Below are 26,805 nucleotides of genomic sequence, written 5' to 3' on the forward strand. Positions count from 1 at the left end.
ACCCTCATCATCTCTAGCTTTGTTTTGGGGGAACAGCACTGTTAGTTATCTTCAGTGTGCAAATATATCTCCAGAGAATCTTCTTGGTGCAGTTTATCCATGCCAAAGAGTATTAGCAAGATTCTTCCATCCCTCTCGGAGAGCCCAGCAAGCTACCGAGAGTATCCCGCCCGCATGGCAGAGCCTGGCAAGCTCCCCGTGGTGTATTCGATATGTCAAAAACAGTAACAACAAGTCTCACAATGGAGACATTACTGGTGCCCGCTCGAGCAAATCAATGAGCAACAGGATGACAGTGCTACAGTGAGTATATTATCTTCGTCATTGCCATTGATGCTACTATTACCTTTGGCAGCGTGAGTCAGACCCACAGGTGCTCAGAGGCTCTTCCTGGCTCTGTGCTCGGGAATGATCCCTGGCAGTGGTTGGGGGCGTATGTGGTGCCAGGGATTTGAGCGTGGGTCAGCGGGGTAGAAAGGATGCCCCTTCACCTCTGCACTATTTTACTTTAAAATAAGCATCTGAAGAGACAAGTCAGTTTTATCCCTGACTACCTGGCGAGAGCCCCTGTTTCCAGCCCTTCTCACATCGGTGTGCCCCAAACTTCCCTCCTGGTGGCCCTGGTCAGTAAAAAGCACCACATTCCACGCGAAGGGTTTTGTCGAGAGTCTTGCTTTTCCAAAGGCACTAGGCTATCACAGCACTTCAGTGGCCCTAAGCAAACCCTTAGGCCCAAATACCCCCCTTTTATGATCTGGTAGACGAGAGAGAAGACTCCAAGTGGGACCTGCCCTTTGCGGGGCCACACGGGGCCCCCATTGCATGCACGTACCCCCCCGAGCAGAGCCGCTGAGCCCCGGGAGCCGGCGTGGGCTGGCCTGTCTGTGTGGCGTGCTCAGGGGTCGATACCTTGACGTCACCGACGTGCCACGAGGCCTAGAGAGAAACTCGCCCCAGGTAGAGCAGCCCCTACCCAGCCCCAAGGTGACGGAGACCTGGAATTCCCCACATGCCCACTTCCTTCCGCGCCACAGAGGGAACTTCCGCCTGTTTCCTCCTGGGAGGCAGCCTGCATTGTCGCCCAGCCCGTGGCCGTGCGTTAGGGGCCAGGGCCGGGCGCCCCTTCCTGCAGAGGAGGCCTTTGTTCTGGGAGATGGCTGGGACAGGAAGGCCAGTAACTTGCTGTCTTTGTTCAGGAGCTGTGACAAAAATACCCTTCTTATTTATTTATTTATTTATTCATTCATTCATTCATTTATTTAATTTCATTGAATCATTGTGAGACAGTTACAAGCTTTCATGTTTGGGTTACAATCACGCAATGATCAAACACCCATCCCTCCACCAGTGCACATTCCCCACCACCAATATCCCCGGTATACCCCCCCTTTCCCACCCTCCCCCTGCCTCCATGGCAGACAATATTCCCCATACTCTCTCTCTACCTTTGGGCATCATGGCTTGCAACACAGACACTGAGAGGTCATCATGTTTGGTCCATTATCTACTTTCAGCACGCATCTCCCATCCCGACCGATTCCTCCAGCCCTCATTTTCTTACCCCCTAGACCTGCCAGCATTCTCTCCCAGAGCTTGGCAGGAAGGTTGAGCTCAAGGTAACATTGACTGAGTCTGGTGCGTGCAGGTTCCTGGTGTACCCCCCCCTTCCCACTGGGCCCCCTCCACTCTGTGGGAGGACATGAGGCTTTCAGGGGTCTCCTTCATAGGAGCCCCCTCTCAGGGCCCCAATCACAGGGCTGGGCTGCACCTTCCTGACAGGATCAAAGGCCCCAACTCCCACCCCCAGTCCCTGGGGGACTGGCCAGGAACCCATCAGTGAGAGAGGTGAGGCCGGGGACAAGGACACTCAGTCTGTAGCTCTCTCTGATTAGGCTGCCAGCTCAGGCCTCTGCTCACCCGGGTCCTCCCTGGGGGTCAGCAAGCTTCACCCTCAGGTGTGTGACACATCCGGGTCCTGGCACATTCTCCTCAGGTAGGAATGGGGCCAGGGCTGCCCTCTGGGAGAGAAGGGACAGTCCCGTGCTCGGCTTGAGGTGAATGGGGGCTCCTCCCAGGATGGTCACATTTGTTACCGTGTTAGTAACACCGGGGCCGGTGTTAGTAACTCCCAACACCCGGAGAGACACTCTGGCTTCATCCCCACTGTGTGCCACAGATGGGCTCTGCTCTGAGCCTGACACTCTCCACTCCCGTGACAGAAGTCATCCCTTGGAGATAAAGTCCAGGATCCAGACGAGGAGGCCACCTGGCCCATTGACTGGGATAAACATCTCAAAGAGAACAGTAGCCCTGAGGAGAAGTCGGCTGAGTCTCTCTCCGGCAGCCTCGCTCCTGTCTCCTCAGGTGACCATCTGGAGTCTAACGTCTAAACCGGTGTTTGGTCATGGCTGTTGCCTTGTGGTGTTCCAAGAATGCGCGTGTTTGTCGGTGTGAGTGAGAACTCCTCTCAGCACCAATGGTGATGGTTTCTGAGTTTACGGAGGATGGTTCGGGAGACCAGGTTGCAGGTTAGGGTCGGTCTGACCTGGGTACTTCTTGTCTTCCCTCACAAAAGGGCAAGTCTTTTCAACAGTGTTGAAAGTGGGACTGAATCTGTTTTCTTCACTAGAAGAAAACATAAAGATTAGTGAGAGAGGAACCCTGGCTCTCTTTCACCTCCTTTTTATGTCACACCTCCTTCTGGAAGCACTGCCTCCCTCGGGGCCCTGTCAAAGGGCTTTCAACCCTTAGGACCCCCCAAAGAGCAGGCACACATGAAGGGATCTGAAAATAGCTTCACTCACATGCACACAAACCTAGTCAGACATCCACACACAGGCTAGGCCTGTGCTCCCGGGCAGACATGTGGGTCCCCCAGGCAGGGGCTTCAGGGTCAGCTTCCTCCTCTAGAAAATGACAGGAAATTGGCTCTTGTCTTATGAAGAAGATGCAAATGACTCGAGGCTGGGAAGACATCAGGGTGCGGACCCAGCCTGCCCCTCCAGCCCCTGCACTTCCGTGGTCCCACCCGCTCAGCTGCGTTACAGGATGCCAGATTGGGGGACCCAGAGCAGGTAGGACCCCTCCATTCCTGGCAGATCTGAATTGCCACTCTGTTTCTCTTTGTCTATCAGCTTCCTGAGTTGGTTTTCATGGTTGCTTATTTTATTTTATTTTTTTTTTTACTTTATGGGCTGAAGCGATAGCACAGCGGGCAGGGTGTTTGCCTTGCATGCAGCCGACCCGGGTTCGATTCCTCTGTCCCTCTCGGAGAGCCTGGCAAGCTACCGAGAGTATCTCACCTGCACGGCAGAGCCTCGCAAGCTACCCATGGCGTATTTGATATGCCAAAAACAGTGACAACAAGTCTCACGATGGAGACGTTACTGGTGCCCACTTGAGCAAATCGATGAGCAACAAGATGACAGTGATACAGTGACACAGTTTTTTTAAAATTTTTTTAATTTATTTTTTAATTGAATTACCATATGGAAAGTTACAAAGATTTCAGGTTTAAGTCTCAGTTATACAATGCTTAAACACCCATCCCTTCACCAGTGCACATATTCCACCACCAGAAATCACAGTATACCTCTCCCCCAACCCCTCACCTCCCCAGACCCCCACCCTGCCTGTATAGCTGATAAATTTCACTTTACTTTGATTACATTCAATATTTCCACAAAAACTCACTATTATTGTTTGGCATTTCTCCCCCCAAAGTTGGACCTGCTGAAAAGGAAGCATTTGATAATTTGTTTTCCATTGCTGAGAATGAAGAGATATGAGGTCGAGCGGCCACAATAGCGGCCGCACGGTTTTGGATTTCTGTATTTTAGTAACTAAGTCCAGAGAAATTTCTGCCAGAAATTGCATCATTGCAAGCTTGTACCTCTCTGCTACTTTATATTCCACATATGAGTGCAATCTTTCTATGTCTCTCTTTCTTTCTGACTCATTTCACTCAACATGATACTTTCCATGTTGATCCACTTATATGCAAATTTCATGACTTCATCTTTTCTGACAGCTGCATAGTATTCCATTGTGTAGATGTACCAAAGTTTCTTTAACCAGTCATCTGTTTTTGGGCACTCTGTTTTTTTCCAGATTGTGGCTATTGTAAACAGTGCTTCAATGAACATAGAAATGCAAATGTCATTTCTACTATACCTTTTTGCCTCTCCGGGATATATTCCCAGGAGTGGTATTGCTGGGTCAAATGGAAGCTTAATTTCTAATTTTTTGAGAATCGCCATATTGTTTTCCAAAAGGGATGAACCAGTCGGCATTCCCACCAGCAGTGAAGGAGAGTCTCTTTCTCCCCACATCCATGCCAACACCGGTTGCTTTTGTTTTTTGGGTTGTGGGCTAGTCTCTGTGGTGTGAGGTGATATCTCATTGTTGTTTTGATCTACATCTCCCTGATGATTAGTGATGTTGAACGTTTTCTCATGTGCCTCTTAGCCATTCGGATTTCTTCTTTGGGAAAGTTTTTGTTCATTTCATCACCCCATTTTTTGATTGGGTCGGCAGTTTTCTTCTTGTGTAGTTCAATGAGTGCATTGTATATCCTTGATATAAATCCTTTATCGGATGGGTACTGCATAAATATCCTTTCCCATTCTGTAGATTGTCTTTGTATTTTGGTCACTGTTTCTTTTGAGGTGCAGAAGCTTCTTAGTTTGAGATAGTTTTCACTTGCTTGGCCAGTGGCAAGTCATCTTTGAAGATACCGTTGGCTTCAATGTCATGGAGGGTTTTGCCGGCCTTATCTTCAATGTACCTTAGGGATTCTGGTCTGATGTTGAGGTCCTTAATCCATTTTGATCTGACTTTTGTACATGGTGATAGGTGGAGATCTAAGCCCATTTTTTTGCATGTAGCTGTCCAGTTTTGCCAGCACAATTTGTTAAACATGCTTTCCTTGCTCCACTTCACATTTCTTGCTCCCTTATCAAAGATTAGATGATCATATATTTGGCTCCAGCCCCGATCATATATTTGGGGGTCCGTGTCAGAGTATTCAACCCTGTTCCATTGGTCTGCAGCTCTGCTTTTTTATAAAATAGTTCTCAATATTTGATTACATTTAATATTCAACTGTCATCCTGTTGCTCATCAATTTGTTCAAGCGGCACCAGTAATGTCTATCATTGAGAGACTTATTGTTACTGTTTTTGGCACACCAATCCCACCACTACTACACCTTCCCAGCACCATATTTCGGGGGTTTCCATCCCAAACCCCAATCCTTGCCCTTAGCAGAACAAAATAATATAATATTTCCCTGTAAGATTAGTTGCCTCCTACTTTGAGTCTATCAAATGTGGTGTGGCTCTCTTGGAGTATGAGTAGGGTGTGTTCTATGAGGTGTCATGCAAATGCGACCTTGCAGCCCAAGAAAAGGTTCCCTCAGGGGTGAGGCTCGGCCCAAGCATGTGGAGAGTGGCTGAGAGACTGGAGGTGGTTGGGTTCTGGAGGTTTTGGGTTGCCAGGGCTGGGTCTCCTGGGGCGGGAAGGGGTATTACTCACCCCCTTCTGGGTCACCCCGAGTGAAACAGCCTGGTGTGGCTATGGCGAGTGTCATGTTGCTCCCTTCCAGGAGAGAAGAACATGCGATCTCTCATGGTTTCTTAATAACAAAGCAAAGGGAGAAATTCACCATCGTTGTGTTTCCATCGCCGCAAATGACTAGGTTGACTTGGTGCATCCGGGGTCTCTGCCTCTGCTCTGATCCTTTCTAAACTCGAGCTACTGATGCAGCAAACAGCAAATGGTAGTAAAATACACTCGTGATAAGCCAAAGTTCCTACACCTAATGTAGAAGAGTAGAGGATAAAAGTTGATAAAAATGTACATGAGATCCTACCCTCGAGAAGCATGGATCCTTAGGAAAGGATCCTTAGGAAAGGATCCTTAGGAAAGGATGCAGAGGAGGGTGCTGATGGACACTGGGGAGATGGGTAGAGTGGGCTTATAAATATGGATTCAATCTGCACCTATTATTTTCAAGATAACTCATTAAATTTAACTTTAGTTTAAGAAAAAGAAATCAGGGCTCTTTGCTGTCGGAAAAGCCCATGCTCCCTTTTGAACACCCACACCCCTTTCCCTCTCTTCTCACAATTTCCTAAATAAATTTCTTTCAATAAAAACTAATTTTTTTTCTAGTGGAGCAAGGTTGTTTTTATTGGAGGAAATTTATTTAGGAAGATGTGAGGGGAGAGAAGAAAAGGGATGCATGTTCAAGAGGCACTGTGAGCTGGAAAGAGCAAGCAAGCAAAGAGACAGAGATAAGCCAGCAAAACATGTGTTCAGGAGAGACCATGGACTGGAAGTGCAAGCCTAAAAACTATTTTTGAAAAAAGAAAAGAAAGAAGAATGGAATTAGATTTGTGGGTGGTAACATTTTTTGAATACCATAAAATATTATTTTTTAAAAGAAATCTCAAGGACCAAAAAAATTGGTTTTTGAACTTATTTGAAAAGAAGACAATTTTTAATAGAAAACAATTCAGAAGAAAAAGAATGCATTGGCTCATGGAAGCAGAAAGTCCAAGGAGGGCTTTCTGTTAACTCCAGGTGAGCTGATCCAGCAGTGACTGGTCTCTGCCTGATTCTTCACCCACATCTTTTTCTTGACTTCCTTCTGGTTCGGCTCCTGCTCAGACCAGCTTTCTCCTTGCGAGGGCAAACACCGCTGATGACAACTCTACTTCTGCCAAAATAGAATCTCTTGCAACTGTCGAAGGTAGGAGTCTTTACCTCTCGGTTTCACTACTCTTTGCCATGTTTGACATTATTCCCTGATTCCTGCTCTCAGTGGTAGGAGCTTCCACACTCCCTTTTTTTGTGTGTCTCCTTATCTCTGCCTCCCACACAGCCCTCAGAGACAGTCCCCCGTCTCTACCCTTCAGTCCCTTGAGTCACTCCACATGCATGACCCTCATTCCCGTCACTGCTCAGAGTTGGTGCAATATGAAAAGTCAGCCAAGTGCTCCCCCACCGGTCCTTATACGCTTCTCCACCCTTTTTGAGGTCACTGCTTTAACACGAGTCAGGTGGGTTTTGTGGTCCCAAACTTTTTTTTTTTTAAAAAAAATGTTCCTTTTCCTGTTTATCTACTTGTTTTCCATATTTGAGACTCTCCATGCTACCTTGGACTTGAATGGAATCGGAAAAATGACATTTGTTTGGGACGCATGACCTTTTCTTGGGAAACTTGTTTTTACAATTATGTCTGATTTTGAATGGTGCTAATGATTTGCAGACCAGCTTGTTATCCTTTCCCCTTTAAAGGTTCTTTACATATCTGCCTTTTCCTTGAAGACATTTTATCTTTTATGCCTAGTAACTCTTTCCTTTTATTCTTTTAATAGTGAGAAGGGACGACAGATGTCAGTTTTCCTGGAATACTGTGTGTGTGCGCTCTGAGTCAGTGGATTAGATTACTCTTCATTCGAAGATCACTCTTCATCTTCCTATGTTTGATCTCTGCAGGCTTCTTGGGTTTTAGTTTTATTCTTTATTATGGGTGTTAGCTATTTTGTTGAATTTCTTTTTTTTTTCTTTTTGGGTCACACCCGGCGATGCACAGGGGTCACTCCTGGCTCTGCACTTAGGAATTACCCCTGGCGGTTTTCGGAGGACCATATGGGATGCTGGGAATCGAACCTGGGTCGGCCGCGTGCAAGGCAAATGCCCTCCCCGCTGTGCTATTGCTCCAGTCCCCTACTTTGTTGGATTTCATTTACATAACTTATATTTAATTTCACGATGGCCTGTTATCTTTGTGAATTTTTGAAAACCTCCATTTTTAGTTTAATTGCTTCAAATCCTGTATCTTTATGCTCGACTTTCTCTTAACCATTTTCTCTGCTCTTCATTCTGCTCTGTGGTTCCAGACTTTCATTTACTGTTCCTTTGCCTTCAACTTAGAATGACTTCCTCCAGCCTTCATAGAGCAATTCTGCAGAAAACACGTTTTCTTGGATTTTACTTTATTTAAAAAGTCTTTACTTCACCTAATTTTTAAAGACATGCTTCTGGATTGAGAGTAATGAATTGTAAGACAAATTTCAACTTTCAGCCACTTAAAGGTCACTGTCATCTGACTTTCTTTTTCCTAATAACTGTCAATAGTTAATCAAATCATTGATTATCTAAATGTCAAAAGTCCCTTTGACACCAAACTTCTAGGATTTTCTCTGATCTGTCCTCCTTCAGATTAGCTGGTTTTCTGTCATTTCATATTTTAACAAATTTGGGGGATCATTTTGGCTTTCTGCAAGTCTTTTCTCTTTGTTACCCCTTTCTTTTCTCTTGAGGCTCCAGTGACAAATATGTATTAGACTTCTTAATATTCATCCCACAGAGCCTGAATACTATTCTATTTTTCCTTGTTTTTTCTCCATTTTTCAAAGGTACTTTTTTGTTGCTCTCCGTTCCATATACTGATCCTACCTCTGCCATCTGCAGTCTACTAGGTAGCACATCCATTTTATTTTAAAACACTCTAATTTCAATTTCAGGATTTTCATTTGGTTTGCCTGCTCTGTGATATTCTTCATACTTTTTTTTTTACTCTGACTACATATAGTTAGTGCCTGAGCTATGTCATTACTGGGAAATTTAAAGGTTTGTCTGCTGTATCCCAACATTTGTGTCAACTGAGTTGAAATGACCTCCTCCATTACTGAATCATGGTCTCATTTTCTTATTTAGTTTCATGTATTGTTTTAGGTATTTGTTTGTCTGGAGGGGTGCATCCAGATGTGTTCAGGGCTGACTCCTGGCTTTTTACTCAAAGATCACTCCTGGCTGACTCAGGGTGCTGCGGGTCGAACCCAGGTCAGCCATGTGCAAGGCAAACACTCTAACTGCTGTTCAATCACATTGGACCTATCTTATTTTATTAGGGTGAACATGGAGGCTATTGTGCTACGGAGACCTTAGATTGTTTTCTTCAGAAGAGTGTGGAGCTTTGTTCCAGAGAGGAGTTAATTTCCTGAACAATCCTTTTAAATTTCTGCAGGCATGGTTTAATGCTGCTTTCAAGGAGGCATCTGTTTTGTCTTTTATCCCCCATTGTCTAAGAGTGAATCCTTAGTTCCAGGACAAAATCCATAGTCATTATTCGTACGGATGGTCCTTCTGGGATTTCAATAAGAAAAACAGAGGTATTTGCCAAGGATCTGGCAGGATTTGGATTCAAAGTTCTGTCTTCCCATAACTAGCAGCTTAAATCTGCTTCTTTTCTCTAGTCTTCTAGTTGTTTCTTTGACCATCTTTGCATTGTCCCTATCCATGTAGAGTTCAGGAATCAGGAAAACTTTGGGAAAATTTATGCATATTTGGGGATTTTCCATTCAGACTTTTCGTTATTTTCTTGATCAATTTTCAGATACCTTGGCTCTCCATGATTCTATCTTCTAACACATCAAGCCAATAAGTTTGTGGTTTTCTGCCTGAGTTCTTACAATCCAGCACTTGCGAGCTGGGAGTGTCACAAAGGAAAATGTCACATAAATATAGATCTCTTCCAGGGCATCCCCCTCACCGGGGCTGAGTCTCTTCCTGACCTGCCTGTTTGGGGTGACTTTTAGCTCTCTGAAATAACTGCATTTTTATATTTTGTTCTGAGTCAGCTCATTCAAATTGCTCCATTGTTATTGAAATTGAAAGTCCATAATAATTGGATTTTAAATATCATCTGTTATGGACCACTAGTTCCATGGTGAAATATTACCAACCTTGTGTATATCCTTAAACCTGAATCTCCATTTTTATGTCACTTTGTGAGTTTAAAATTTGACTTTAGGCTTATTAGTTTTTCCTTTGGATTTTGGGGCCCACCGAGTGGTCCTTAGGGCTTACTCCTGACCCTGTGTTCAGGGATCACTCCTGTTAAATGCAGGGAACCACATGAGGTGCAGGGTTCAAACCTAGTCAACCAGGTGCAAGGCAAGTGCCTCACCCACTGTACTCTCTAGCCACTACCACTCCTCTCCCCCAATTTTTAATTTTATAAATTTCATTTATTCAAGAGACACAAAAAGGAAATTTGTCCCATTAGGACTTTATATATAGGAGAGTAAGCTCTTGGGAGCAATAGAGTTAAGTCCTTTCCAATGTCTATAGGCCAAAATGGTATCTTCATCAATTCTTCCTTCTCCGTACAATGATACTGGTTAGGTCTCTCTTGGTTGCAAGTGGCACAGGTCTGCTTGCCATTGGCAGAATCAGAAAAAGGAAATTTAATAAGGGACATGACTGAAAATCCAGGAGCCGGGCCGTTCCCTCTGTGTTCAATGCAGGATCTCGGGCATCATGCCCGGCACTGTCTCTCTCTCTCTCCCTTTCTTGCCTGTACTCTCAGCCGAGAGTGTGCTCCGTTCCCACTCGGGTCTAATCTCATTCTAGACCGACGTCCACGCCAGCATAGCTTTGCTGTGGGCTGGAATCTAATAGGATACGAGTGATGGTGTTTGTCTTAGGAGGAGCTCTCCCAATCACTACCTCTGACTGCCGTGGGACCTTTCGGGAAGTTTCTGTGGAATAGAAGCTTTTCAGTCACAGGGCCAGAGTCAGCTCCCCCGAAGTTGTCTGAATTGACGGCAGAGGGAGATGTCTTCTCCCAAACTCCTGAGGCTGCTGAAAAGTCCCTGGACTCTGGAAGGCTGTAGGGCCACAGGTGATTCTGTCCAGCAGGACTGTGTATGGGGTGAGGGGTCAGCGGCTTTATTCGAGGCATTATTGCAGGAGCCTAGACTTCTGAATGCTATCACCTTACCTGCCCATCCATTCACCTTCGGGCTGTGTCTTGGACCAAGAGGAACCTTCTAGAGAAATCTATGAGTCTACCAAGCTGTGCTCCTGTGGCCCAACTGCTATTTACTATCTACAAAGATGAGTTATTCTTAGTTTTATTTGAGGTAAAATAAATATTTGAATGTTGTAAAAGTGAAATGACATTATCTCTCTTCTGGGCATCAAGAGAAAACATTCATTTAAAAATATCTAAGGGCCTGATAGTACAGTGGGTAGGGCAGTTGCCTTGGCACGCAGCTAACCCGTGTTCCACCCCTGACACCCCATCTTGTCCCCACCAAGCTCTGCCAGGAGTGAGTTCTGAGTGCAGAACCAGGAGTAAACCCTCCGCGGAGCTGGGTGTTGCCCCCAAAGCACACCAACAAAAGTGAATAAATAAAAAGGAAAAATATCGAAGTCAAAAATACTGTGGAGGCGACACTGCTCGCGTGAGGTCAGGAATGGCGTTCTTAAAAGGAAAAAGATCCCCGCTGTTTCCATCTGTGTTTGCAAAACACCCAAACTTTAACGAAATATGCAAAAGCGTAGGGTCAGAGAACACGATCTGGAATTTGTTTTGAGTAAAACAGACAAAACTAGGATGGATCGATTGAGCCCCTTTGCTACAAAGCATGAAAAAGAATTATCCTGCAGGACAGAGCCAAGCCAGTAAGGGTGTGTTTTTTTTTTCTTCCTTTGGGGCCCTTTATTTATGGTCTCTGTTTCTTGTCACTTCTCAGGTTATCTGGGAACTTTTAAGGCTGGTTAGTTTCTGCTAATCGGTGTGACATCGTTTTATCCTTAGCCTGGATTGGGCTGTCCAGGGAGATAAAAAGGTTATCATCATGTTATTCTCACGCCGAACCCTTAGAAGTTAAAAGTAAAATGAAATAAAGATCCACCTCCAAAGCATTTCCCTGATGTCCCATTCCAAGCTGATGGATGGAGGGTCAGTGCAAGTTGGGTTCTCAGAGAATTAAGAGCAGGCCTGAGACTTTCACAGATTGCTCCTTCTCCTCCTCCTTCTCCTCCTCCTTCTCCTTCTCCTTCTCCTTCTCCTTCTCCTTCTCCTTCTCCTTCTCCTTCTCCTTCTCCTTCTCCTTCTCCTTCTCCTTCTCCTTCTTCTCCTCCTCCTCCTCCTTCTTCTCCTCCTCCTCCTCCACCTTCTTCTCCTCCTCATCCTCCTTCTCCTCCTCCTCCTCTTCCTCCTCTTCTTCTTCCTCCTATTCCTCCTCCTCCTCCTCCTTCTCCTCCTCCTCCTCCTCCTCTTCCTCCTCATCTGCACTAACCTCTGTCCTGGAATCCACAAAAACATTCTGTAGGTTGTTTTTAGCAGCCTTGGTGGCAGAATCTCCATTTTTGGGGAATTCTTTGTGAGGGCATGGGGGGCAGGTGGAGATCTTGGGGTCTCAGTGCATGCCACGAAACTTTCACTGTGTTCTGAATAGCTTCGGCACTCATGTATCTGTGTTTTGTGTAAAAGATAAATGCCTACCAGTTGGGAGGGACAAACATACTACAGCCTAAAACTTGCGTCACCATCACTGAGCTGCTCGGCACCTGGTTTGTCTGGACTGGGCTGGGGTGGGGTGAGGTGGGGGGGACACTAAAGGGACTGGTGCAACCTCTTCACAGCTTCTCTCAGAAGCCGGTGTCATTTGATTTGTTTTATGGTCACACCCAACTGTGCTCAGGGATCACTCTCGCTGGGGCTTGGGGAACCTATACTAGGGACTGAAGTGTCTGGGTTGATGGCAACTCCTCCCAAACTCCTGGGGCTGATGAAAAGTCCCTGGACTCTGGAAGACTGTAGGGCCACAGGTGATTCTGTCCAGCAGGGTTGTGTACGGGGTGGTGGGTCAGTGGTTTTATTCCAGGCATTATTGCAGAAGCCTAGAATTCTGAGTGCTATGACCTTACCTGCTCATCCATTCACCTTCAGGCTGTGTCTTGGACCTAGCGGAACCTTCTAGAGAAATGTATGTGAGTCTACTGAGCCATGCTCCCGTGTCCCAGCTGCCGCTACAGCACCCTACCTGCTGTGCTATGTCTCCGCCTCTGGCCTGTGTGAGTTGGGGGGAAATCTGGTCCCATGGCCGCTTGCTTCCTGGAGCGCTGGGGTGCTAAGTGATGAGGAAGCAGGACTTGGCACTTGTCCGCAGAGCCCCGCATCCAGGAGCTGGATCCAAGGGCCCTTCCGGCCTCCCATGGCGGCCCCCTGAGGTGGGCTCTGAGCCTCAGCTCACACGGCCTTGAGAAAGCTAACCTTGACTTTGCTGCCATCCTGGAGAAAGCCCCCGGGGCCCTTGTCACCACACGGTTCCCACACTGCAGGGGTGTCTTCGCTCTCTTCAGTGGAGGGACGGAACCCAACTCCCCTCGCGAGAGGCCCCACTGTGGCCCCCAAGCTTCCCACCCTTGTCTTCGTCCAGCCCCTCCTTTGGGGGCCTGCAGACAAGGTGGGCCCCCGGTGCAGCAATGCTGAGAGGAGACTCTCATACCTCACCCCTACCCCTTCCTTCCTCTTCCACTCGCCATGAGCCTAGAGATAAACTCCTCTCAGGTGCCATCCCAGCTCTCTCCCCCCAAACCCAGGCCAGGTACTTCTCTGGACCCCCATTCTGGACAGAAGCTTTGATTCTTTTTTTTTTTGCTTGGGGACACATCCAGCAGCACTCAGAGCTGACTCCTGGCTCTGTCTGTCTTCAGGGATCACCCCTGGCGGTGCTTCAGGGACCATACGGGGGGCCTGGCAGCCAACCCAGGTCTGCTGTACGCAGGGCAAGTGCCTCACCTGCTGTGCTGTCTCTCCAGCCCCTGGACAAAAGGTTTTAGCACAGAGCCACAGGCCTGTCTCTGGAATTGCGTATCTGAGGCCTGGCACGCATCTGGTATGAGGTCAATGCCCAGAAAATACTTGTTTCAGGTGGGTCTGGGGACCAAAAATAGAAACTCAGGGTGATTTTGTTTTATTTTCTCCTGAATTCTTTCCGAAAGTGGCATCATGTGGGGATCTCTTTGTATTGGGGTGGGGGTGGGGGTGTTTTTGTTTTGTTAAACATCCTTCTTCGTCTGCCATTTACAAAGGGTTTCTCTTGACCTATGACTAGCATGGCGGAACATCAGATAACAGCAACGGCCTGGGAATGGTTTGTCGGGGTTTGAAGTGGTGGAAACAAATGAAAGCGTTTCCCACTTCCTTCACCATCGCCACTTGTTTATAAATAGCGATGAAATATTTCCTCCTCCCTCCCCCCTCCTCCAACCTCAGAACATCTTGTCTAGGGAAAAAAGGAGGAACACTTGGAAGATTGTCCCTTGAAATTGCTATTAACTGGAAAATGGTATTCAGGGAAAACTTTGCCTCCTGGAAACGGCTTGGCCCTCTCACATGTGGGATGTATTTTATTGTTGCTGAAGGACAGAATCTCATGCATATACAAACTGTTCTATTCTGTTCTTCAACTCGATTCAAAAAGGCTGAGGGGAATTTAATATAAGAAACACTGGCTTGGGAAGGCCACACCTAACCCTCTATTATTGTTGGCATATTTATTGAAACATGTAGCATCGATGATTGACCCGTTTCCATGCCGTTTTTGCTGAGCTCATGTTTTAAGTCTTGATTCCTGTTCAAGGCTAACTGTTGTCTCTGGAATCTTATTTGAAAGGTTCTGGTGTGTGTGTGTGTGTGTGTGTGTGTGTGTGTGTGTGTGTGTGTGTGTGTTTTACGATAGAAGGATAGCCCCTTCCCTCTTGATTTGGAATTCTATAAGTAGAACTGCTTTCAGTGGGCAGTTGTTTTGAAATAAGTGTGAAATTAGCTAGTGATGGTTAGTGGATTTTTCAGGAGGACTCCATCTCTGTGTGGAGTCTCCCTAGGAGCTCCAGGGGTCCCATGCCACCCCCATCCTCTTGCTCCCCATTGGCTCCCCATAGCGCTTAGCAGGAATACCAGGTCAGGGTCATGAACTCCTGTGGCTCTTTGATATGGTAATGTCCATGTGACACGCTACTTGCCCCAAACGTAAACCGACTCTGGAGGGCCTGGGTCCCTGCGCAGCATCCTTGGCGTGTGTGACATTTGCATGCAGCTCACACGTGCTCCTTTCCTTGCCAATGCTCGAGCCAGCTGCAGTCTCCAGGAAGATAAGATTCTGGCCGGTTGAATGGAAAGCATGTAACGAAATGAGTATCTTACCTCTAGACTCAGATCTCCTCTCACCAGCTCAAGCCACCTCTGACACGACCAGGGGTCCTTGGGGGGAAGCGCCCTGGACGTGTATCAAGTGGAGAAAGTCGTCCAGCAAAGTCAGATTGTGAGAATTCCTCTTTGTGAAAGAAGCTCATTGTGGAGAGGCTGGGGAGATGGTGGGGGGAACTTGGAGCGGGGCCGAGGGCTGAGAGCCCAGGAACTCCCCTACCCTCTCTTGATAAAACAATCGACCAGCCTCCGACTCCAACGACCATGGGGAATCCCAGTTCTTCCCCTTATAGGTGCTCGGGACTGTCTCTGTTGTTCTGACCAATCTGACACCCCCGTGTTGGTAGCACTGTAGCACTGTTGTAGCCCTGTTGTCCCATTGTTCATCAATTTGCTCGTGCAGGCACCAGTAACATCTCCATTGTGAGACTACTTGTTACTGTTTTTGGCATATCAAATACGCCACAGGTAGCTTGCCAGGCTCTGTCGTGCGGGCGGGATACTCTCGGTAGCTTGCCGGGCTCTCTGATAGGGATGGAGGAATCGAACCCAGGTGGGCCGCGTGCAAGGCAAACACCCTACCCACTGTGCTATTGCTCCAGTCCCCTGTGTTGGTAAGTTAAGGAATACTTGTGGTATTCTGTGACCTTTGAGGAAGGGAATGACCCAAATGTCTCTCAGATGATGGGTTCAGGGACAGAGACTCCTAAGAACACAGTTTGCTGTGTTCAAAATGACCCTTGGAAGTTTCTAAGGGAAGGGGCCATTGTGATGGGAAAACTCAGTTCATTGACTTTTATCTTTCAACACATCGAACGTTTTGTCCCCTCCGACCCTACTTACTCTACACCTGCTCACTGCTTCTGCTCTTGTGCTCTAGAGAAGTGTTGGCTTGAGTTAAAGGGCCACCGAGAAAAATTCCGGAAATGAGAGATGAGCACCTTGCAAAAACTTCAAGGAAGAGATAAGAAGGTATGGGAAGGGAGAAGCCGGTAGAAAAAGAGAGAAGATTCTTTCCCAATCACCATCTACCCAGGGATTCTCTCATGAAGGAGAATGTTATTGTATTATTTCAATGACTATCTTTCCTTTAGCTTCCCAAGCTCATCAGCTTAGCCTTGCCTTTTAGGTGTTTTGAAAGAATAAAATGTATTTTCTAATCGTGATAGCACAGTGGTAGGGCATTTGCCTTGCACGCAGCTGACCCGGGTTTGATTCCTCCACCCCTCTCAGAGAGCCCAACAAGCTACCGAGAGTATCTCGCCTGCACAGCAGATCCTGGCAAGTTACCCGTGGCGTAGTCGATATGCCAAAAACAGTCACTACAAGTCTCACAATGGAGACGTTACTGGTGCCACTCGAGCAAATCAATGAGCAATGGGATGACAGTGACAGAGACAGTGACTCCATCACAAATTTGGGGACTTCATGAGGGCTGAGCTCCTATCTGAACCCCCCATTCTGGAAGTGACGATACTTACACAGTCTGTTGTTTCCTGTAAACATTTGGCGAATGAAATATTTCAGAAGAGGCAACACACACGAAGAAAATAATAACAGTAGACGTGCCAAGAGGAATTACACTGATGAAGTCAGTAAGGAACTGAGAGGTTTATCAGCTGATTGAGGACAGCTGCCTGCCAGCCTTGGGACTTACACTGGCCTCTGACAGTACGATTGAATGAAATAGGGAGCAGGAGTCTGAAGTTACCAAGTCAGAGGAAGTAGAGGTAGTTCATCATAATGAGTGGGACTAAAATTCTGGGTAGACCAGATGCCTGTGACGATTACTAGCGCAAAAGTAGAAAAAGTACATTAAAAATCCAAGGTTTAGACTAAAGGGAATTACAATCTTCCATTTTCAAAATTTAGAGCCCTCATCTCTAACACTTATGCTTTTATCCAACTATTAATCCTCACCAACTTCTCAATTATCAACCAGGCTTCTCTTTTCTAAAGTGTTCTGTTGGATAACATTGGGGTGTCCTTGCTCCTCCTTCAGGGAGCTTAATTTTTACTGAGTTACTCCCACAACAGTGCCCTGAGGCACACCCAATTCCATCAGGCACTAATAATCCTATATTACTTTTCTCTTTCCTTTATGTCATTTGCATGTTTGTCCTTTTTGTATAGACACAGAAAGACAGTTCATGCTATGCTTTGTAACATGGGAGCTAATTGACTCCAAAATAATATTTACTCCTGGACATCCATATTTACTTGACTTAAGCCTCAGTTGCTCTGAGTTCCTAGCACTCCAAAAGCAGGGTCCCGGTGAGGGACCGGATGGACCTAGGGCAAGCTGTGAGCTACCCTGGCATGGAAATGGGACAGGTCAAGCACCATACTTTATTATAAGTTAAGAGCACAGTCATGGACAAACTCTGTCATGATCCAAAAAGAAGTAACTGTATAAGGACGCTGCTGGAGTTAGGAAAGACTAACCTGACCTGAGGACCATGGTCTAGAATATATAGCAACATATCCCCAGGAAGAGCCAACCTTTAAGCTTAACATATCTCTTACTGTGTTCTTACAAATGACATTGCTAGAAATGTTATAAGAAGTAAATTTACTATGATTGTCTAAATAGCTGAGGAAAGGAGAAAGAAATACACTCTGGATGGAACCCTGCCCTTGAGCAAATCGCCTTGTAATTTGGAGTGCTGAATTGTCAGATGAAACTTTGTCCTTGAGTTAATCTCCTGAAGGAGTGTCTTTACCTCTGTTTGTTGTTATGATAATGTTCAACTCCACCCTTGTGCATCCCCACCCTTCATGATTTCTATATAACTATATAACTGTCAGGGGTAAGAGGGGACTAGGTATTGAAGACTAGAAAGTCAACAACTAGACAATGAAGATTAGAGGAGGGGAACAGGAACTTTGGGGCTTTGAGAACTAGAAAGTCAAACACTAGAAAGTCGGCAACTAGAAGGGGGGTGAGAACTGAGACTTTGGGGCAAGAAGGAGGACCAGAGACGAGAATGATGAAGTAGAGGACAGAGACTACTACGACACTACGACACTACGAGGAAGAAGATGGAATTAAGTGGAGGACTTTGAGTTCTATGAGGAGACTAGGATGATGAACTATGATGACTGGGACTATGACCAAAACTACAACTACGATTGCGCCGTAGAGGGAGAGATCAGACTAAAGGGGGAGGAGAGAGAAGTAAACCGACTACCACTGACCAGCCTGGGTCCAGACCCAGTTCCTCTGTTCCCCCAACCATCTGCCCATCAGTCTCCATCATCTGGCCTGGGGAGGCAGCTCTTGGCCACCGAACGCTCGAGTCCCACACGCCCCTGTGCCTTTTCCTTTGAAACTCACAGTGTTCCATAAGGTTCAAGCTTCTGAGAAGACCAAGGTGAGAGGTTAGAGCTGGAGAGGCAGTACAATGGGTAAGGTGCTTGCCTTGCACACGGCTGACTCAGGATCAATCCCCAGCGTTCCAAATGGTGCCCTAAGCATCACCAGGATTAGTTTCTGAGAGCAGAGCCAGGAGTAACCCCTAAGCATCTCAGGGCATGCCCCACCCCCCAAATAATAAAAATTTAAAGTAGTGTAATTCCTGAAAACTGTAGGTGTTTTGGTGACTGAGCTAGACTGAGTTCATCTTCGTGAATTGGGACACACAGAGGTTTTTGTTTTAAGTGCCATAAAATATATGGGGCAAAACCAATGTGACTGAGACATGATTTAATATGGTTTCTATGTATTGTTTCAATGTTAATTTGCAGGGAAAATAATATAATACTTTGTATTTTCAAAAGGGAAGTATCCTTGAGGCTGGAGAGATCGTACCACAGCTAGGGCATTTGCCTCGCATACAGTCACCAAGATTCAATCCCTGGAACCCCATCTGGTCTCCTGAGCCCCATCAGGATCAATCCCTAAGTACAGAGCCAGGAGTCAGCCCTAAGCACTGATGGGTGTTCCCCCCCACCCAACCTTCAAAGAACAACAACAGAAAATATCCTGGGACAGAAATATAGTCCAGGGGATTAAGTGTTTGTCTTGCACACTGCAGACCCCATTTTGATCTCCTGTACCCCATAGAGTCGCCTGTGCAATGCCAGGAATGATCCCCTGAGTACGGAGCCAAGAGTGAGCCCTGAGCACTGCTGAATATGGCCTCAAAGGGGGACAAAAACACAAAAGGAAAATATTCTAAATGAGAGGTGTCAGTTTAGGCTCATGGACTAAGTCATTTTGTGAAAATGGCTTCGTTATCAAGAAAGTATTAGCCAGTGGAGAGGGCAGACAAGTCAGGGCTATTTCTCAGGGTCCTAATGATAGAGCAAACTTGGTAATCAGAGGCACATTTCCTGCATTACTATGCAAATCACGCTGCAACTAAATTAGCAGTTGTCATCTGTTGTGTTTCCTGGTTTCTCTTATCCCTTTCATTCTGGTATCAGAGATTAAGAAAAAAGGCATATTTCTATTATCAGTCAAATTTTGGCTACATGCATTTTCACTTTTTTTTTTCACTGAGCTACAGTTCACTGACACTGACTTAATGGAAAGAAATGATAGTACTATTAAAAAATAATTATGGACTTAAAATAGCAGGCCATTTTTAACCACCATGGTTGTAGTGGAGATGGGTGGTTATGATTAAATCCTGAAGTGAAACTGAACTCTCTTACTTCTGCTGTTGGGCATAAGCATACATAGATTCTGAATTGTACTTTTCCTTTTGAAAATGGGTTTTGACTAGAGACACTTGGCAGAGGTGGGGGGGGGGGGTTGGTTGGATCATGGTCTTATAAGCCGGTGTCCAGATTCATCAGTGATTCCCAAGAAGAGAAGCACTGTCGTCCCATTGTTCATTGATTTGCTCGAGCGGGCACCAGTAATGTCTCCATTGTTGTTACTATTTTGGGCATATTGAATACGCCATGTGTAGCTTTCCAGGCTCTGCCATGCAGGCACGATACTCTCGGTAGCTTGCCGGTCTCTTAGAGAGGGACGGAGGAATCGAACCCGGGTCGCCCGCATGCAAGGCAAGTGCCCTACCGCTCCAGTCCCCAAGCAGAGTAGGAAAGAAAAGTATGTATCAGAATTAGCATGATATGGAAATTCCTCCGGACATTTTGAGATGTTGCTTAAGAGGGAACCATCCCCCTACCCCTACCAACTAGTGACCATCACACTAGTTGGTCACCAGTGTGACCAACTATCCTTATTGGGTTATTTAATCTTCTTAGCTACCTGAGGGATGCATACATGTAGAGAATTACCAGCTTGCATGAGTTTCTTACCCAAAAGAATTAGGTCACGGTTATTTAACTCTCTTGTCTTGTTAAATAAGACCAGTCGGCGGTTATTGCATTATTGTTGTGTGTTAGGTGCTTTGCCGGAGGTTTATTCGTACAGGTGGCTTTCAGGGCATCCAGTGGACATACTCTTCACATTATATGGATGAGAAGTGCAGACTTAGCAACGTGTGTGAAGCAAGAAGTCCTGGTAAATGGCATTGCAGTGATTTGCATCTTAGCTTTTCCACAAGGTCCCTGTCAATTCACACAGCCAGGATATGACCCTTTCGTGGGCCTTGACTTCAGCCTGTCACACTCCCTTTCTGTCCGAGAATATCAGCACCCTGATCCTCAGCTGGGAAACGTTCTACTCTCACTCTCAGCTTGTGACTCGTTCTGGGGCCTCTCCCACCGCTGCAGAAGGATGAGCCCCTTTTGCTAACTCAGTCACCAGTGAACACATCCTCTAATCCCATCCTGGGCCTGGGTCTAGGAGGGCCCTTGGTTCTTAGGGACATTGCAGGTGATTGGCCCCAGAGATGAGGAAGTTGCCAGGATCACCCATCAGCCAGGTGGAAGCCTGGGAGGGTCCAGTCAATGGGATGAGTCCAGCCTAACTGGAAGCCAGGCTGCTGGCACCCCATGAGGCAGGAACGAACAGACTCTTGAGTGTGACTGTACTTCGGCCTTTCAGGAGACTCAGGCAGGAAGTGTCCCCACTTTCTCTGGAGATGCGCTATCTGTGGGGTTCTGTCAGTCCTTCTTGGTTGGATGAGCCTCCGTCTACCAAGTCGAAGGGTAATCTCATTGCCTAACAGTCTTGCAGACACACTGGGGGGCCTGGTCAGCCCCAGATCAACCACCACCGCAACATGGGAGAAGAGAGTGTGAGGCTGGAGGGTTGACAAGCCCTTGTTCCGGGCTCACTCTCTCCCCATGGTCCTCTGAGTCCAGTCCTCGGTTCCTGCAGGTGAGGAGTTTGAACTCCTTGCTGTCAGCCTCTCCTGCCTTCACAGGCACCTGAAGAAGCAGCCTGCAGGGGGGCTGAGCCCACGCACCTGCCCTCAAATGCTGGAAGCTTCTGTGGCAGTGTGGGCGCCCAGTGGGTCCCCCGGGGCCCATTCCTGCATTGTCTGGGCGCTGCACCAAATCAGCTGAAAGTCGAAATCTTTCCAGATGTGGCCAATCCTTCCCTCAGGTTAATGCGCTTGCTGGCTAGGTATTTGAAATCTTTTGTTTTCTTCTTTATTGACTTGGTGATTTGTTGTTGTTTCTGGTCAAAGTACTGGGTTGTAGTAAAATAATCCCCGTGGCCCCATGCTTTAAAAGTTGATCTGGTTTTTCTTCTTCCTTTTTTAGAATAAATGCAGCCACAATTGGGTCCTGGATGTCTCGTGTTTCCTGCAGATTGTCCTCAGACTCATGAATCCGTGTAGTCCCTTTACACACACCCTTTGCTGTGTAGAGTTGTGACCCAAAAATCCAGAATTCTAATTATTCCTCCATGTACAGGCACTTCTTAGGACACGTCTCTAAGTGCTGGTGCTGCATTCTCAGAGAACTGCTGATTGCAAATAATCAAACCAGTCCCCCAGCTAATTAACACAGAAACCCATCGCAAGGGGAACAATACACCTCCTCTGGCCAAAGGCCTCTCTTTGTGCTCTAAAATATCAAAGCCCAGGAACACAGGAGCCTGTTCATTATAATCATGCACCCCTTCCACAGGCGCGGTCTGGAGATACAGTCCGACTGTTGGGTGCATCTCTAGGAAATAGTAACTAGAAAGAGGGCTTGCGGGGCTATGAGTGTTTGTATAAATGCATACCTCTGACTCCTTCACCTGTGCAATGGAACGGTGGCTATGCTCTCTGCTGACTTCTTAGAGACTTAGCTACAGTACTGGGTACAACACAGGACACGAGGCATTGAGAGATGTCCAAAGGGGGTCCCTTCATGTTAGGCCTTCTAATGTGGGCCTGGGGGTCCTAAGGGGGTGCCAAGAGAAGTCTTCAGACCACAGCCATGGGGGATGTTGGTGTCTAGACTCTCCATGGGTGCCATGGAAGGGTAGATTTTGGTCTACCAAAATACAGAGGCCGATTGCCAATGCTGTGCAGCCAAACTCCCACCAGCTCTACAAGCTTGGCAGGCAGGAGGCCTACATTTGACCTGTGGCACCACTTGGCCACCCGAGCACTGCTAGGACTGGCCCCAGAGCGCTGCCCTGGAAGTAGCTCCTGAATGCTACAGGCTATGTCCCAAACCCCAAAATAAACCCAATACAAAACCTGCATTACTGTATCACTGTCACTGTCATCCCATTGCTCATCGATTTGCTCGAGCGGGCACCAGTAACTTCTCCATTGTGAGACTTGTTGTGACTGTTTTTGGCATATCGAATATGCCACGGGGAGCTTGCCAGGCTCTGCCATGCAGGCAGGATACTCTTGGTAGCTTGCTGGGCTCTCCGAAAGGGGCAGAGGAATCAAACCCGGGTTGGCCGCATGCAAGGCAAATGCCCTATCCTGCTATGCTATCGCTCCAGCTCTGCATTAAAAAAAAAAAAAGAAAGAAAGAAAGAAAAAAGAAAAACAAAAGAAAAACACAAAACACCAACTACTTGCCAGGCAGGCAAAGGTTCCTGAGAGTGGGGTTGGCAGGAGCAGGTAGGTTTCTGCTGAGGCAGGATGGGGCCTGCTGGGTTCCTTAGACGCCTTCCTCGTCCCACCCTCCCCAAAAAACACCCTCACCTGCTTCCAACTGTATGGAAAATGCTTCTCCCATGGACTCCGGCCAGGCTTCTGGGAACATGCTGTCCTAACTCAGCATGTTCCCCAGGAGCAGAAGGAGGGTGACAAGGGTATGAACTGCAGGACCTGAGCCTTTATCAGATGCACGTGCTGCTGGAAAGGTCAGACCCCGTGACCCAGTTCTGCCTCAGTTACGCCAGCAGGCAGCCCCGGGGGAAGCCTCCTCCGGCTGCTTTCTTCCTTTATTACTTATTTGCTAACTCTTTAGAGGGGCGCACTCAGCTGTTCTCTGGACCCACCGCTGCCTCTGCACTCAGGAGTCACTCCTGGCCAGCTGGGGGGACCCGATGGGGCCCTGGGGATGGAACCCAGGCTGGCTGTGTGCGAGCCACGCACTGAAGCCTCTGTACTGTCTCTCGGGCTCTTCTTTCTTCTTCCCAATGGCCAGGGAAGGAGTGAATTAGAGGGGGGGTAAGAAGAGAGGTGGTGGGAGGAAGGGAGGTCGCAGGGCCAGGGCCAGGGCCTCAGCCCTGTGGGTGGTGTCGGGTAAGGTGCACATCCCTATCTAATCTACGGAGCCCACGGCACTGTAAGTGGGCCCAACCCACAATCAGCAAACTTCAAACTGTGCCTATAAAAGTGGCAGGCAGTGGCGTGGGGGGTGGGAACCTGGGGACATCGGTGGCAGGAGACACCAGCGGTGGGACTGATGTCGGGACAGCGAACGCCTAAAGCTCTATTGCGGACAATGTTGCGGATCGTGGTGTCTAAGTAACTTTGAAAAAAGAAGTTTCCCCTCAAGAAAAGAAGTCTGAGCTTTTCTTCCTCATGACCCACACAAAGAAGTGAATAGCCAGGCTGCCCTGGTGGCCACATCCACACCGCCACTCGCCTCTGTTGTCCCGTTTGACCTGTGACCCAGCAACCCGGAGCTCTGAGGGAGCTTCAAACTCCGGAGCTTTGGGACTAAATCCAGTGCTTTGTCTACACTAAAGGAGGGCAGGCTCCCAGGCTCCTGGGCGAGGGGATTCCTGGCTCCATCTTTAGCCGCCATGTGGAGGCACAAACTTTTTTGAAAAATTATTTTATTTAATTATTTATCTAGTGCTGTAGCACTGTCATCCCATTGTTCATTGATTTGCTCGAGCGGGCACCAGTAACGTCTCCATTGTGAGACTTGTTACTGTTTTTTGGCATATCGAATACGCCACGGGGAGCTTGCCAGGCTCTGCCATGCAGGCGGGATACTCTTTGGTAGCTTGCCGGGCTCTCTGAGAGGGACATTTATTTATTATTAATTAATTTATTTTTATTGAATCACCATGAGATACAGTTACAAGCTTTCATGTTTGAGTTTCAGTCACACAATGATCAAACACCCACCCCTCCACCAGTGCACATTCCCCACCACCAATATCCCTGGTATACCTCCACTTTCCCACTCTCCCACTGCCTCCATGGCAGACAATTTCCCCCATACTCTCTCTCTATTTGGGGGCATTATGGTTTGCAATACAGATACAGATACATCATGTTTGGTCCTTTATCTACTTTCAGCACACATCTCCCATCACAACCAATTCCTCCAGCAATCATTGGTTTAGTGATCCCTTCTCTATTCCAGCTGTCTCCTTCCCCCACCCCCACCCCGCTCATGAGGCAGGTTTCCAACTATGGGGCAATCTTCCTGGCCCTTGTATCTCCTGCCCTTGGGTGTCAGCCTCGTGTGATGTTATTTTATACTCCACAGATGAGGGGCGCACACATTTCACACAGAAGCTGTGAAGGATTCGGGCACCTGTGAGAGCACACGTGGACAGGCGTGCCTCCAAGGGCATCAACGGGCCAGACCACACAGTGCACACATCCACGGGCTTGTGAGACAGATGTCTAGCTGGGGACAAGCCTCACAGCCTCCTCACTCCACCCGTCAGGTCACAGGGTTTGCGTGATGGAATGCCAAGGCAGTGCCAGGGATGGCTCAACCCTCTCGGGCACGCACTTGGCTCCAGGAATGTAGAAATTTCCATTCCATAGGTGCAGCAGACTCAGAAGTTAAGCAAGTTGCCTGTTGTAGTTGTATTAACCCACCCAAGAGAAGAACCCGGGGCCAAACCCAGCCTGGCTGGCTACCATCTCCATTTGTCCCCTACTGGAATGACTCTGGGAGAGGTCAGGGACCAGGGTTGCTCTTTTTATTGTTGTCCCTTCTGCGTTTAGCCCCGTGTCAGGCCTGCTTTGATGCTTTGGCCGTGGGGACTGTGAGAGAACAAACCTCCCACCTATGGTTTGACGGGGTTTGACCCAGGCATCAACTGGCACAGCTTGGACCACTGGGGTTGGCCCTGGTGTCCTCCGGCACCAGGGAACTAGAGCAACAGCACATTGCATCGTGGGGCTGAGGATCTGCAGGAGTGGCCCCTGGGATCCCAGCAGCCGCTGGAGAGAACAGTCGCTTTGTTGGCGAAGAACTGTGCTTTCGGGCACGGCCTTGCCAAGAGGAATACAGACAACACTTGTGGCATTCCTGGGACAGGGTTCGAATCTAGCTCAGAAGCTGGTGGCACATGGTAGGGGGCATCAATGTGAGGAGTGTGTGGCATGGAGCTGTAGAAGAGAGTCCTCACCTCCAGGTCTCTCTCTTCCCTCTCTGCAAAAGCCAGAGGGCCAGTTCACTCCGTGTCCCCTCCTGGGGAGAGAGTTGTTTGCAAGACAGATAGTACAGGCAACCCTCTCGGTTTACAGGGAAGACGAGTTTGGGGCATTCACAGTGCCCAAAGTGATGTAGTGGCTAGTGGCCACGGCAGAAGACCATCATCCCCCAGGCTTCATTCATGCCCTCCTGCCCTGCTGAGCCCGCATGGCAAGAAGCTGGCCAAAGAAGCAGTCTTCTGGGACCTCCTGAGAACTGTCTGCTGAGAAAACCCACCCCCCCCCCCCCGCCGATAACAGCACTCATTAGCCATCTGGTAAGGGTCTCCTCAAGGCCTGGACGGTCCAGGTGCCTTTCCAGCCTTATCATACGTTCCCCTGTGAGAGAACCATTATTTTTATCACAACTTTGCAGAGAGGATAATCGAGACTCAGTAACTTGCCCAAGGTTAACCCAACCCTGGGTCAGCCAGAAGCCTGAACTGTGATGTCCAGTCTTACTTGAAACTGTTTCTCCCTTAAATGTTGCATTGAACACAGGAACCATCCAGCCCTCAACTTTTTTGGGGGGGACGGGTAACATTTCACATTTCTTCCTGTATCTTTTTTTTTTTTTTTAATCTAGTGGAGCATGCTGGAATCAGGGTAGGCAAAGAGATCCTGTTTATTATTTAGGCCACAGCTTCAGTGATGACTTTCATATGAACCTTCTCAGTGTCAAAGTCGAGTTTACTAACACTGCGAGCTTATAAACAGACTCCCACACACTCACTCTGGTGCTTACACAAAGACACGCATGTAAACACTGCAAACCCTTTCTGGTGGGCAATTAAGTTTTTCCTTTGGGAAAATATCCGATAGATGATAATAATGAGGCAATGCATGTTTGGGAGATAAATAATATTAAAATGGTGGCTTTAGTCCCTTTCGGGAATTAGGGGTACTTAGACGTGGTCATTAAGTCTGTGTGTCCCTTGAAATCCAAACTTCAGCAGGCTCTGAGGAGGGTGCTTGGGAATGTGAGATGGAGTTGGGGGTGGGACGGGGTTGGGGGGGAGGATGCTCAATCCTGAGGGTTTTTTGTTGGTTTATTTGGAAAATCTGAAGAATTCA

The sequence above is a fragment of the Sorex araneus genome, chromosome 11 (genome assembly GCF_027595985.1).
Source record: "Sorex araneus isolate mSorAra2 chromosome 11, mSorAra2.pri, whole genome shotgun sequence".
Taxonomy (NCBI): Eukaryota; Metazoa; Chordata; class Mammalia; order Eulipotyphla; family Soricidae; genus Sorex; species Sorex araneus.